Source organism: Taudactylus pleione, unplaced genomic scaffold, assembly GCF_031769625.1.
Source record: "Taudactylus pleione unplaced genomic scaffold, aTauple2 ptg000116l, whole genome shotgun sequence".
Taxonomy (NCBI): domain Eukaryota; kingdom Metazoa; phylum Chordata; class Amphibia; order Anura; family Myobatrachidae; genus Taudactylus; species Taudactylus pleione.
Window position 1 is genome coordinate 25,607,229 of NW_028284518.1, and position 13,801 is coordinate 25,621,029.

Below are 13,801 nucleotides of genomic sequence, written 5' to 3' on the forward strand. Positions count from 1 at the left end.
GTTTCCGACATTAAGATGCCCGATTTATGCACGATTAATGAGCGTTGAATGATTATGATGTCCTAATCGTTCAATCGTTCTATTTAATAGGCAAGTGGATACGCGAGCCAGTATAATTTACTACAGTTGTGACTGTACCCCTGCCATATCCCAAAGTGGTGAACACTTGTCCTGCCTACAGGAATATACACAGATTTTTTAAGGCACTCATATGACACTTTAATTTCTCTGTCAGTATTGTATTTTATCTAGTTTTGAGCAGTTGAATCATCTTTAAGAGCTATTTTACAGATTATTATTGTTTCCCACTCTCGGGAGGTAACAATTTTATACATTTATTTATATATATTTTGTACAGTATGTATATATAATCTTTTTTTTTTTTTTTTTTTAAAGGTAGAGATACTGTACCTATATGTATTTATTGACTCTGTGATTAGCACCACCTCATTTGGTTTATTTACTAATTTAAATGCCTGCCCAGTTGTGATGTCAGCCCAGACACATTCCAGCAGCCAATTGGTAATTGTGTATAGCTTACCAATTGGCCGCTCTTATGGCAAATCGGTCTGCTGACCGATCCATTGTCACAGTGTGTACCCAGCTTAAGTGTCTTCAAGCTCTATGAAAAAAAAAAAATGCAAACTTTTCTTTTCTTTAGAAGTTATAATTTGTTTCTAATATTTTTTGAAAACATGCCTAATGCAGATCCACAACTATTAATATCTGTGTGTAATACAGATTTTAAACTCATACCCAAAATCATGGATTTATTGACTGAACACCAACTTGGCATGGCCTCTGAGTCTTTCACAAATGTCGGGTAGGGGACATGTATATCTCATTTAATCAATAAACGGCCATTAATAGCTGCTAATTAATATGAAGTTTTGAGGTCTCACCCTGTGGCCTTCTTACAGGCACATTATTGTATTAGCAGGGCATATTAGAGCTTTTTCTGATATTGATTGGTGCAACTTTCTTGATAAAATATTAGGACAATCGCTCCGAGGTTCGGATATTTCCCTCCAAAAATCGGGTCTCAGAAAGAGGCAAAATGTCATCTTTCATGGACAGACATAATCTTCCATGGATTTTTGTCCAGAAATGATGATGTTTGTCCATGAAAATTAAGTTTTGCCTCTATCTGAGACCCGATTTTTGGAGGGAAAAATCCGAACTCGGCGTGCATATCCGAACCCAGTTCCAGATTAAGGCCCTTGTGGGCCTGGAGCTGAAATTTTTGAAGGGCCTATTGCATGATGGCGCAGAAGGTGTGATGACTGATATGGGGGTGTGACCAGTGATGTGGGGGTGTGGTCTGTACCATGGGGTGTGGCTAGCACCATGAAGCACAGCTACCGACCTACATTCAACCATCTCAATCTCCCTCCCCTCTTTGATTATATGAAGCATACACCACCTGTTCTATAAAAAAAAAAAAATTCAAACTATGGTTTATTAATAAAATGCACCAATTTTTATTAATAAGGTGCTTAAACAGAAATATACCTGAAAATTGCTAGTTTTCCAATAATTACCTTTGAACAAAGTAAAAGGTGCAGAACATGAAAACATAATAAATAATACTAAATAAATATTAAATCAAACTAATCTGCATTTTACTTAATATGCACATTATTAAATATTAATATTAAATACAAATAATATACAGTATGTAAACTGTGGCTGCAAAAATGGCTCCATAAGTATGGGGCCAAACTGTTATAAGGTACGCTTTTTGGAATTTGGTACATAGGGGTCAGACCGTAGTCCACCTGCGGACTGCAGTAGATAGATAGATAGATAGATAGATAGATAGATAGATAGATAGATAGAGTTGCAAGATCCAAATTTTCGGCAGGATGAATAGCGCTATTGTAGCCCCTGCTTTATAATGCCGGTAATATCTGCTATATAAAGCAGGGGGTGGGGTCACGATGAAGCAATTGTGCCGACACGCCCTTGTTGCGCCCACTTAAGCCACCCCCACCCACCCTCCCTGCTGCACCGACCTGGCAGTGGTTTCCCCACCTTTGCACCACAAAATAGCGATTTTGCACATTTTTCTCCACCTATATAGAGGCAAATCTTTTTCAGCTATTACAATGCATTGCGTCTTCGCGTACGCGAAAAGTGTTTGCAATTAAATACGGAGATAATTTTCCATCTGGTGAAAAGTTGCAATCGGCAATAATTTTTTGCGCATCTCGGCTTTTCGCTTTGAATTGAATACGGGCCTAAACTGTAAACATAAAAGAGTGTGATTGGGATCACCATTGTTTGCCCGGTGTTGGTATTTAGCTTGGTAATTATTATGTGTGTATGTAACCTGACAAAAACTTTAATCTTGCACCTGCCCCTTCCTATCTCATTCAAATATTGCACTTTCTCTCTATATATATAAACATATACATATATTTTTTTATTATATAGATATGCATACATATTTTTATATGGTATGCAGTCGGGAAACCGGCTGCCTTAATACCTACAGCCGGCTACCCGGCTGCTTTATCTCGGCGTGGGATAAATGACCGGCGCCCAGCATTTACCCGGTGCTGGGTGACCGGCGCCCGGCATCCCGATCGAAGGGATGTCAGGCGTCGCGAGCGGACAGCCGCTGGGGGGAGGGTTAGGTTTAGGGCACCCGGGGGGGACTTAGGGTTAGGCTCCCCCCAGGAGGGTTAGAGTCAGGCTAGGGGAAGGGGGTGTTAGGGTTAGCCAACCCCCACTGGAGGTTAGGGTTAGGCACCCCCGGGGGACTTAGGCTTAGGCAGCGGGGAAGGGGGGGTTAGGGTTAGGCACTTAGAGGGGGGATTAGGGTCAGGCACTTGGGGGGGAGGTTAGGGTTAGGCACCCTTAAGGGAGGGTTAGGTTAGTTTATACTTACCTTAGGGACAATCAGGATTCCAGTGCTGTCGGGCTGCCGCTGCCGGGCTCTGCTGATCTGTCGGGCTGCCGCTGCCGGGAATCGAACTGCTGGCTATGCGGCAGCCGGGATTCCATACCGATTCCTTTTATATAGATATACATACATAAAAATACATATGTACTAATATATATACATATACATACACACTACATATATATGATATATATATATATATATGCACACACGAAGTGAATATATATACATGCTTTGTGTATATATATATAGTACACATGTACAGTATATAGAGTTATATATATAAAAAGTGGGAGGCACATATAGAAACTGTTGTAATTCCTACACCGTTCACCTGATTTGGATGTAATTACCCTCAAATTAAATCTGAAAGTCTGCAGTTAAAGCACATCTTGTTTGTTTCATTTCATAGCCATTGTGGTGGTGAATAGAGGCCAAAATATGAAAATTCTGTCAATGTCCCAATATTTATGCACCTGGCTGTGTGTATATATATATATATATATATATATATAAACATATACACACACAGTGTGTGTATGTATGTATATATATATATATATATATATATATATATATACACACACAAACTATATGTACGGGGTTTGCATGTCCCGCAAGCCAATCAGCGGTCACGGTGACTGAAGAGCGGCCGCTGATTGGCTCCGGCTACTGACAGTTCCCACGTGGGAACTGTCAGTAGCCTGAGCCAATCAGCGGCCGCTCTACAGTCAGCACAGCCACTGATTGGCTGGCGGGACATGCAAACCCCGTGCAGTCCCGTCAGCTGGCATTCGGGAGGAATCAGTATGTGTGGCAACACACATACTGATACCCGGTGCGTGAAGTTTGTTTTTTCGTTTTACAAAAGCCATGGATTACTGCGGAGACCAGCGCCAGGATATAGGTGAGTATGAAATCTTTTTGCAGGGCCAGTCAACACAGATTCTACTGGACAAGGGGACAGAAACATCTTGTATAGGTAAGTATGTGTGAATGGGTAAGTGTGTGTAATAAAGGTATACTTTGCACGGTTTTTGTGTTTTGTGTTTATATAACTATTTATTTTACAGTCTGGGTACAGGTCCCACCCGTCTGCTAGCACTTGTAGTTCCACAAATGCCTAAGGGCATGCATGCTGGCACCTGTAGTCCCACTGTAAAATACAATAGTTTACTGAAATATTCCCATTTTATTACCCCCGTACCCAATGCTCCAGGGGTGCGGGGAAGAGCCCCAGGCTTCAGACCAAGCCTGGGGTTAAGGGAGACGGGGACTCCTTTTTTGGGGGGTTCCCACCTCCCCTGAGATCCCCGGCTTGGCCTGACCGGCTTGGGCTGCTAATGCTTTGGACCTGGAGCCCCGGTGAAAGGGTCTCCGGCGGTGGCATTACAGCCCGGCCGTTTTGGGTCTGGTGCTGGTTTTAAATATAGGGGGGACCCTACGCAATTCCCCCCCCCCCTATATTTAACATCAGGACTGTCCCTGCAGCCTGGTGTTGATTTCTAAATTACAAGGGAACCATACACATTTTGTTCCCCGTAATCTTAGAAACCAGGACAGGCTGACAAGCCTGGGGCTGGTTAAGTTTTTTTTGGGGGGGACCTATGTCATTTTTTTTTTTGGATATTTAAATTTATTTTCTATATTTACAGGCAGAAACATACATGGATCACAGCGATCTGTGTATGTTTCTGCCAAACTCTCAAATCACAGGCAGGTGTATTTTTTTCACGAGTTTTTAAAGGAGTGTTTGCCCATCTCATGAAAGTTTCGAAACTCTCTGCTTGGTAAATTCCAGAATCCTATCTTCACCAGTGAAAAGTTTCTCACGTTTTCAGATGGTGAATTGAAGAGAGTTTGCTAACTCTCCAGTATTTTCCCATAGCAAAGGAGATCTCTCTCCCGAGTTTGAAATTAGTAAATTTGAGAGTGGGAAAAAATGGCCAAACTCTCCAGAGTTTGCAAACTCTCCCAAACTCTCAGCTTAGTAAATTTACCCCTAGGTGTAGTAAACAATTGCTTCTGGCAATCCTTTAAGTACAGATGAAAGAAAGACTATTCTACAGAATTGCATCCAAAGAGAGACTCCCTCCTTTTCTCTTGTTAAGGAAAAGCTAGTGCATGTCTTTAAAATAGACTGTATGAAGAGATTGTGGGAAAAGGAGGTATACACAGGCTTCTTTTTTGAGGTATGGGATCTATATTGATTCTCTCTCTCTTTACATTGGATCACAAAGTCAACATACCTTTTTGTATGAACTCAGGATGGCAGCTAATGATCCTCCAATTTTCCTTAGTTTAACGTATTTGCAAGGAGGAAGTAGGGTTTATGTCACTGTGAGAATGAGGCTCTTATGCAGGGCTTGCCCCCCCGCCTTAGTACAGTATATCCCATTTTTATTTTATTGCTATTCACTTGTTCACTGTATGTTTGATTCCTCATGCTTTGAACAAAAGATGTTTCATTCACATCTACTCCCAAAAAATATTGCTTTTTTTCATGTGTTCCTTTTTTTTTGATTCATGTAACACTTATTTGTTTTATTTTATTCTTTTTACAATGCAATGTACTTCAATAAAAATAATAATTAAAAAAAACTAACTCTGTGCGAGGAGAACTTAACCTCCTTCTTTCATATCAAGTAGCTAATAAATTGAAGTGGCACAACCAATGCAACTATGAAAAGGGTGACAAATTTGATATTTTATTAGCTACTAAACTCTGCGCTAAAAATTCAGCTTGAAATTCCTTGGCTGTTTGGGACTCTATTGCAATTCTTACCTATGACCATCAGATGACGTGTTCTGAATTCCAAAAATACTATCTAGAACTCTATAATCTCCCACAATCCAGTGCACGTTTGAAAACCAGGAACCGATTACATTTATTGAGATGGTTTTTGGCAGCAGTTAGGCTTTCTAGGCTACCTTCTTGAATATCTACTCAAACTAGCTCCAAAATTTAGTACAATAGATGTTAGTGAACAGGCTTTGAAGAGTCAAAACTCAGACAAAGCATGGGAACTGATGGTTTCATAGCTTCTTACTATAAAAATGTTGTTGATATCCGGGTCTGTCTTCATATTCTCTTTAATTAAATGCTTAAAGGTATGCCTTGGCCTAAATAATCCCTCAAAACGTGTATCCCAATCATCCATAAGGAACGGGAATATATCTACTCTTTGTCACAAGCTAGACGACTCCCCCCCAATGCCAGGTATGCCAGCATCTGAGATAGCCCCGCTCGCCAACATGGAATGAGGTCATCTGGCCAGCCATTCTTAATCTACAGTGTCCAGGTCACATGTTCGGCTCGTCCAATCATCAGCGAGATTGCCCTGTTTAAACCAGACAGTACTGACAATAGTTGCCAGTACTGCGTCTTTCCCCTTTGGACAGTATGCTGGTTCCAGGTTCCCGTATACTCTGAGGATTCCTACATACTGCAATTTCCAAGTCTCCATTTTGTCTCCAGGTCACTGCTATTTTAAAGTCTCCAGTGTGTTACAACTCATTGTGATTTCGAAGTCTCCAAGGTCACTGCTATTTTAAAGTCTCCAGTGTGTTACAACTCATTGTGATTTCCAAGTCTCCAGTGTTTTCCAGCTTACTGAGATTTTCAAGTCTACAATGTGTTCCAGCTCACTGCAATTTCATTGCCTCCAGTGTTACTTCAGCTCCCTGTGATTTCCAAGTCTACAATCTAATTCCAGCTCACTCTGATTTCCAAGTCTCCACTGTTACTCCAGCTCACTGTAATTTCCAAGTGTCCGGTGTGATCCAGCTCACTGTGTATTAGTTTACAGAGTTTCCCTTCACCCTGTGACTTTCAGTTGTCAGTGCTATTCCACTTTTGTACAACTTTCAGCTATCATCATCTGTGCAGTTATTCACTGCTCCTACTGCTGTCTTTGTCTCTCCAACCTGCCTGTATTAATCTACTATAAGCCCTTCAGGAATCTCTTCTACTTATCCCAACTGAACCAGCTGGTACTATAGTCCTGATATACTTGACCTACAATATGTCTTTCTGTTTGTGGCAGTCTCCACAAGTAGTCTTGGGGTTTCAGTCCCAGATCTCAATCCTCACAGTGTCATGGCACTCCTGTGCCAATAACTATCCTATCTCTATGCTTAATAAAAATGTTGAGTTACAGTATATGCAAATATCCTTGCCAATAAATTAAACAGTGTCTTTCCTTCCTTGGTCCACTACAACCAAGTAGGTTTCATAAAAGGCAGAGAGATTAGCAATAACACAAGGAGGATAGGTGACCTGCATCATGTTCTGAATGCAAGGAAAACCCAGTCAATTGTCTTGTCACTTGACATAGAAAAGGCTTTTGATTTGATCTCATGGTATTTTATTATCCAGACCTTAGAGCATTAGGTCTCTCGAGTAGCTTTTTCACATGGGATCAGTGATGATCATAAAACCTTTTGCTGCCACCCTTAGAGCTGTTCTTGAAGTTTAGAGATATGGAGATGGGGATCTTAATAACAAGCTGTTCTTAAGATGTTTACCAAGGACATCTCTCCCAATCCCTTTTAAAGCCATGGATTATTATAGCACTCTGTCTAAAATCAAAATAAATATACTAAAATTAGAAGCATTACTCTTCAGCCTCTCCCCACTTGAAATTCTTTCTATCTCCTCCACATTCAATTTCAAATGGAACATTAAAGCTGAATTATTTTCCTAGCACTTCCTGATTATTTTGTGGCTGGGCAGGATCATTGCCATTAAAATGAACCCCCTCCCCAAACTCCTCTATTACTTCTAGACCCTTCCTGTTAGATTCCCTATCTATGAGCTTTCTTCTATTCAAAAGTATTTAGTAAATTTGTTTGGAATGGTAGGTCTCCCAGGAGCAAGCTGGCCCTTTCCTTTCAGGCAGGCCACCCTCACCTATGTCTCAGTTTGATAAACTACTGAATGCCTATCTTCCCCTTTGCAAAATGGCTTGATTTAAATAATCTAACACATCTTTGTAGACCACACAACTTGGACTCTGGATACAGACATGAGAGGGAGTAAGATAGAGACTTGAGGCCCCTACCTGAAGAGGATTGTTGGCAGACCATTAGCATAGAGGTAGCCTCCAGCTCAATCTCCGATTTAATCAAATGTAACTGATAGTACCTTACTCCCGATATGCTTGCTAAATGTATGCTTTTACCTCCTCCACCTGCTGGCAAGGATGTGGTCATGCATGTTCCTTTCTACATATCTAGCGGATGTGCCCAGGGATCTTCTCCTTCTGACAGAATTTGAACCCTCCTTTACTCACTCCTTCTGTGACCTGTTCAGACGGACCCGTGGTCGTTTCATCTTTGTTATTCCCATCCATCCATACAGCAAAATTAGCATCCCATGTTCTGCCCGCTGTGCGGTGTCTGATAGCTAAGTACAGGAAAAAAGCAGATTCCACTTGGTTCTCATCTCTGAAATCTTTCATCTGGTTTATAGAATAAATGGAAAAGATCACATATGATCTCCGTGACAAGGAGGACAAATATGATCTCATTGGGTCCATTGGTTATATATGTAATTCTACCCTTCCCCTCTTTGGGCTGTGTATTGCTTGACCCTCCATAGGAATCCCTGAATGTACACACTTAATTAGTTGAACCCCCCTCCCAATCTGCTTTCTACAAGTGCCCTTCAAACATAGCTGAGGCATTTCTCCCCCTACCTGTAATAACTATCCAACCCTCCATCCCATACCCTTCTCTTTACCTCACCAAGTTAAAAAAGACTTTTCATTCTCACATGCTTGTTAGTACTACTTCTCTTGTCACAGTTTATAGCCTGTCAGTTATATAAATTGTTCCCCTTTTTCTTTGTCTTCTGCTTGTTTTGGCTTAATGCTTAGTTTGTCACAGTTTGGTAATAAACTCAAAGAAGCCGCATGTAAAAATATCTTACTTATGCTCAAGCACATAGGCTTATGCATTACATATGGGCTCAGTTTATGTCAGACATACGGTACTGTATGTCACATAGTTACACGTATACTTTTAACCAATTGTTTTGCTTAAGAAATACTCATTTACTATTCTGTTTCAATAAAACCTGTCTTGAAAAATTTGCTTAAACATAAGCAAATTTGTCACACAAAGACATATATGCACAAGCAACAAAGAAAAGACGCAAAGGGCTTCAGAGATTAATTTGCAATCAGCCAATAAGAATTAGTTACAATAATTAATTTTTAGTATTTCACTCTACTCAATCTGGAGTAACTTAAACTATGCATTATTCCATTTGTGTTAATTAAATAAAATCAAAATGTAATTAAATTTTTTTTCAACATTGTAATAGGTCTTACTAATATAAGGTGATAACTAGCTACAGCTCCTGTGTTTGCCGGCTTGGGTGAAGGGCAGTCTGCAATTGTGCACATGAGAAGGATCACTATCATGAGAAGGACAACAAATAAAAAAGCCTTCTAGCTTCTACGGACTGCATCTGCTAGAGCTCTTAGTAGCCAGTAAGGGCTGCAATGATAGCAGGGGCTTCCCTTGTGTAGCACTATCTGCTGTCGCAGACTGGACTGTAAACACCTTCCTTTGGGACTGCTTGTCCATCATGTGATTAGTGGGGAGAGCTTCCAATGGGAAATCCGTGCCACAGCTAATAAGTCCATGTGTGTGGTGGATTTTACTTGGGGGAAGGGCTGCAACTTTGCAGCTCCTAAGTAGAATCCACCACTGATTAAATTTTTTTTTTTTATCATTGCAAAATATCAGTTATCACCACAAGTTACTAAGATGAGTTCCCCAGGATAGCTGAGTGATACTCCCTGGCGATACTGGGATTGTCTTCGATGTCTTTGCGTGTGCTTAACCCTTGCGCAATGGATTAAAATTTTTAAAAACAGACAAAATTAAATGGTGATGAAAGTTTTTTTTTATTTATTTTAAAAAAGTTTTTTTTTCTGCTGTCCGTCTCTGCTATTGTAATTTAGAGATTACAATAGTGATAACAGGGATGGCATTGCACATGTATTGTTCTTGAGTTTCTTAAATACGCTTCCCCATGCTTTGCATTGAACAACTTTTCACCAGAGAAACTAACGAATAGTGGCTCTGATGAGATGTGCAGTAACCCTTTAGCACAGTAGATTGCTGTAACCATGAATGAAGCTAAATAGTGACCTTAATGTTGATTACAGTGCTGGTTTTTCTTAACTTTTTTTTAATCTACTAGGTTGCTGAGTTCATTCAACTGGTTTCTGTAATCCTCTATAAATGGTGGTTTACTCCCAGTTGTTGCAGATGGAATTTATCTTCTGCAAAATAAGAAGACATGCTTACATGTACTTTTATTTATGAGGAGCTGAGGCACAGACAGACGTGTAAATATGTTTGAAGTGTGGGGGTGTGGCCTGGGTGGGCATGGAGTGGGAAGCTGGTCCTGCAGCTCTCCAGCCTAAATATCCTGCTGACTAATCCTGCAGCTACCCCAAGACTTCTACCTACATTGTTTTGTTGTCGGGTGTCGTCATGCTGCCCGGGGGAGTGTTTCTGCCAGGCTCCAGGTCTCTGTGTGTCCATTTTCTCCCTTCGTGCTGGTGGGGCCTGCACTGCGTACGGGCACCAGGTCACCATTGCAAAAGCTTCCTGTCTGCCCACACTGTTCTGCGGTGATTCCCTGGGAATTTGGGAGTTCCCGACATTGGACCACTTATCGGTGCCTGCTGCCTTGTTCTGACTGGATAATGGAGTTCGGACCCTGTGGTGCGGATACTCAGTTGTGTGCTTCAGACTGCCACCCGCCATCTTGGAGACCCTCTGCTGGTGTCTCTTTGTCACTTCTGCTGCTGCTTTGAGCACCATTCCCTAGCAAAGATGAGATATGAGGTGCTGTGGATATTTATCTCCTGCGGTCTGCGGGTTTTGCTAGGCTCTTTAGGCTGTCTTTGAAGCGATGGTTGCTGCTCTCCTGTGACTAACTCTGCTCGAGCTCTGTGTGTTACCCTGTGGATTTTTACTGTTATCCTCTGGACTGATACTTACCTATTACTACGATCCTCTTCTGATATGAGTGTATCCTCTGTCCATATTATGGAAATCCATAAATGCTTCTGAAAAGAGGTAGGCAGCCCAGCTGATGGAGTTGCATGCTGACATATCTCTGACATTTCAACCTATATTGCAGGGGTGGGTTGAAACTTCTGAGACTGAGAGTACTGCTTCAATTCGTATGGCCTGTAGCGCTCCTATTGTTTACCGGCTGATCCCTTTGGAGTCTCAGAGGATGCTGTGCCCAGAAGATTCTGCCTACCTTGAAAGATATATTCTGTAAAACAATGTTGTGTGGTTCTCCCGGATCTGACACTGATGAGTCGATCACTCTGTATATTATACTATGCTATGTCTCTGTAATGTTTTCCTTATATTTGATTATTCTGTATGTATCTGACTCCTAACTGTTAATCTCTGGATTTTTATGTATGGGTTATGTCTACTTGTTGTACAGTTTTCTCTATGAAGGAAAATATCTCATTTTTCAAAAATAAACATCATTTTAAAAAACATGTATTTCTTGTGTAACTGGGAATAAAAATAGAATGTCTGTCAGTCAGGCTGTAGTTGTTTCCTGTAATTACCATGTGTCATATTACTGTATTCAATAGATACTCAGGCTGTGGATAAATGGGAAATTGGCTTTTTCTTAGAAGGAAAAGGATTATACAGCTGTGTATTTACTTCTAAAGTGTAGCTGTGCTTGTAAAGGAATATGCTGTCTATAATTCATCTAAATACACTGGATCTCACAGTGTTATTGCAATTATTCAAGTACTGCAGTTTCATGCCTTGGAAGTAGAACAAAGTCAGGTGTGTATTGAAGGTAAATGGCAGTTTCCTTTTTGAAATGGAATGTTTTGGCCACAACTCATTGTGTATTGGCCAAATCATATTGAATTCATTTTGTCAAAATAAAATTGTATGGGGGCGTGGCCTGGCAGCTAAGGAGAGAGGAAGTGGCCTTACCAAGCTCCGGCTCCTGAGCTCGGATCGGTGGTTCTCTAGAGGGTCCCCCCGTTACCATCACACCCCCGGACCACTGACAGGTAGGAGAAGCCCGGAGGTCCGGTCCCCGTCGATCGCGGTGCACTCAGACGTGGCCGACGTTTGAGGCCTAGTACTTCACCAGAAGCTGCACTGCGGTCTCCGGCAGCGGACGTCCGGTTGCCGCGACCACCACGACTTCCGCTATTGGATCTCGGCTGCAAGGTGAGGGGCAGATCAGGACTCTTTCTCAAGCTGGGGGCTGCGGTTTGGGGGCTGTGACTACTGGAGGCCTGCGGGAGAGAGAAACTAAACTCATGTCAAGTGATATTTATGGATCTGATGTTTTTTGAACAAAAAAATGTTGCTGTGTATACCCCGAGCATAATTATTACCATAGTTTGTCTAAATAATTTTTTGACTCATTCATTTTAACTAATACATTAATAAAGGTTATATTTTAGCTGAATCATGCAAATCAGTTAGAGTGCCCCATAAAAAAGAGTCTGCTTTCTCTCCTCTTTGTACGAATATTATTATTAAGTCTCAGATTCTAAATGCCATCTAAATGACCAAAAGGACCTGACAAGGTACCTACAGTAACTTTTTTTAAACAACCATATCCAATCTCTGGGATCAAGGGGTCATCTACCCGAGATAAGTTGGCTCAGTTGCCTTTGGAGTCCACTATACATCTGAAAACCTCTCCATCGACTTCCCTACAGACGAACTCCATGGAGCACGATGCCCCCTGACGGTGGGATCTATGAAGCGACTACTAATGTCCTTTAAAACTACTACTGACTTAATTCCGAGCAGCATTACAGACCTGTCAGCAATAAATAGATGCCTTAATAAATAGATGGGTGAATGCATAGACCATCTCGAGACCAAACTGGAGGAAGTCGTCAAATCCCATAATGATTTGATCACCCTACATGACCAACTTCAAACGGAGGTGACCTCCATGCGACATAAGGTAGGGGATCTAGATGACAGGTCCCGCCGTAATAATATCAACATTTGAGGTATTTCGGAATCAATCCGAAATACGAATCTCACGGAATATATTACGGATCTCTTCATGAAACTTTTTCCTACGTTCTCTGGTGTGGACTTCCTGATCGTATTCATCATCTCCCTAAAGCAAGAATTGCACCCCCTTGGTGCCTCAAGAGATACCTTGATGCGATTACACTACTTCCATGTGAAAGAATCTATTCTTCATGCAGCTAGGCCGTCAGAGACCTCCATTCCAATCTTGGGGGACCTTCAGATCTTTGAAGACTTTTCGGTCACCACATTGGCTAAACATAGATCCTTCTTTCCAGTAACAAAAGCCCTCAGGAAGGCGGACATTCCATACAGATGGGTATTTCCAACCAAGCTTCTGATTATGCGTAATGGCTACGTGACTCCTGTTTCATCTCCAGAAGACGGCGTGCAACTTATTGTGTCCTGGAATATGGACGATATCTCAGCTGCATTGCCCGAGTGTCCCCGTGTGGAGAAGGACTGGTCTGTGATGGGTCGTGACAAGAGGGCCGCTTACTGATTTTATTAGGGAATTTGCAGGGATTGACAGTCACAATAGTTTCGGTATATGCTTCCAATGCTAGGCAGATCTCTTTTTGTAAACGCCTTTGCTCCAAGTTACAGGACCACCGAAGGAGGTCTGTTTTGTTATTGGGGGATTTAATATGGTTCTCAACCCATCCATGGATAAATCTTCCTCAACATGTAAACTAAGATCTCATGTACCCCGGGATCATTCCCATACCTTTAGTCACATTCTACTTGAATATGATCTTTACGACATATAAAGGGAAAAAAATCCCTCTGTACGGGACTATGCGTTTTATTCCCATGTCC

The 13,801-nt window shown here is 41.5% G+C and overlaps 1 protein-coding gene across 5 annotated transcripts in view; it reads left to right on the top strand.

The window, feature by feature from the left end:
* Positions 1–13,801, top strand: part of PIGN (phosphatidylinositol glycan anchor biosynthesis class N) — a 491,207-nt gene that overhangs the window by 418,092 nt on the left and 59,314 nt on the right. The gene's annotated exons all lie outside the window — the stretch shown is intronic.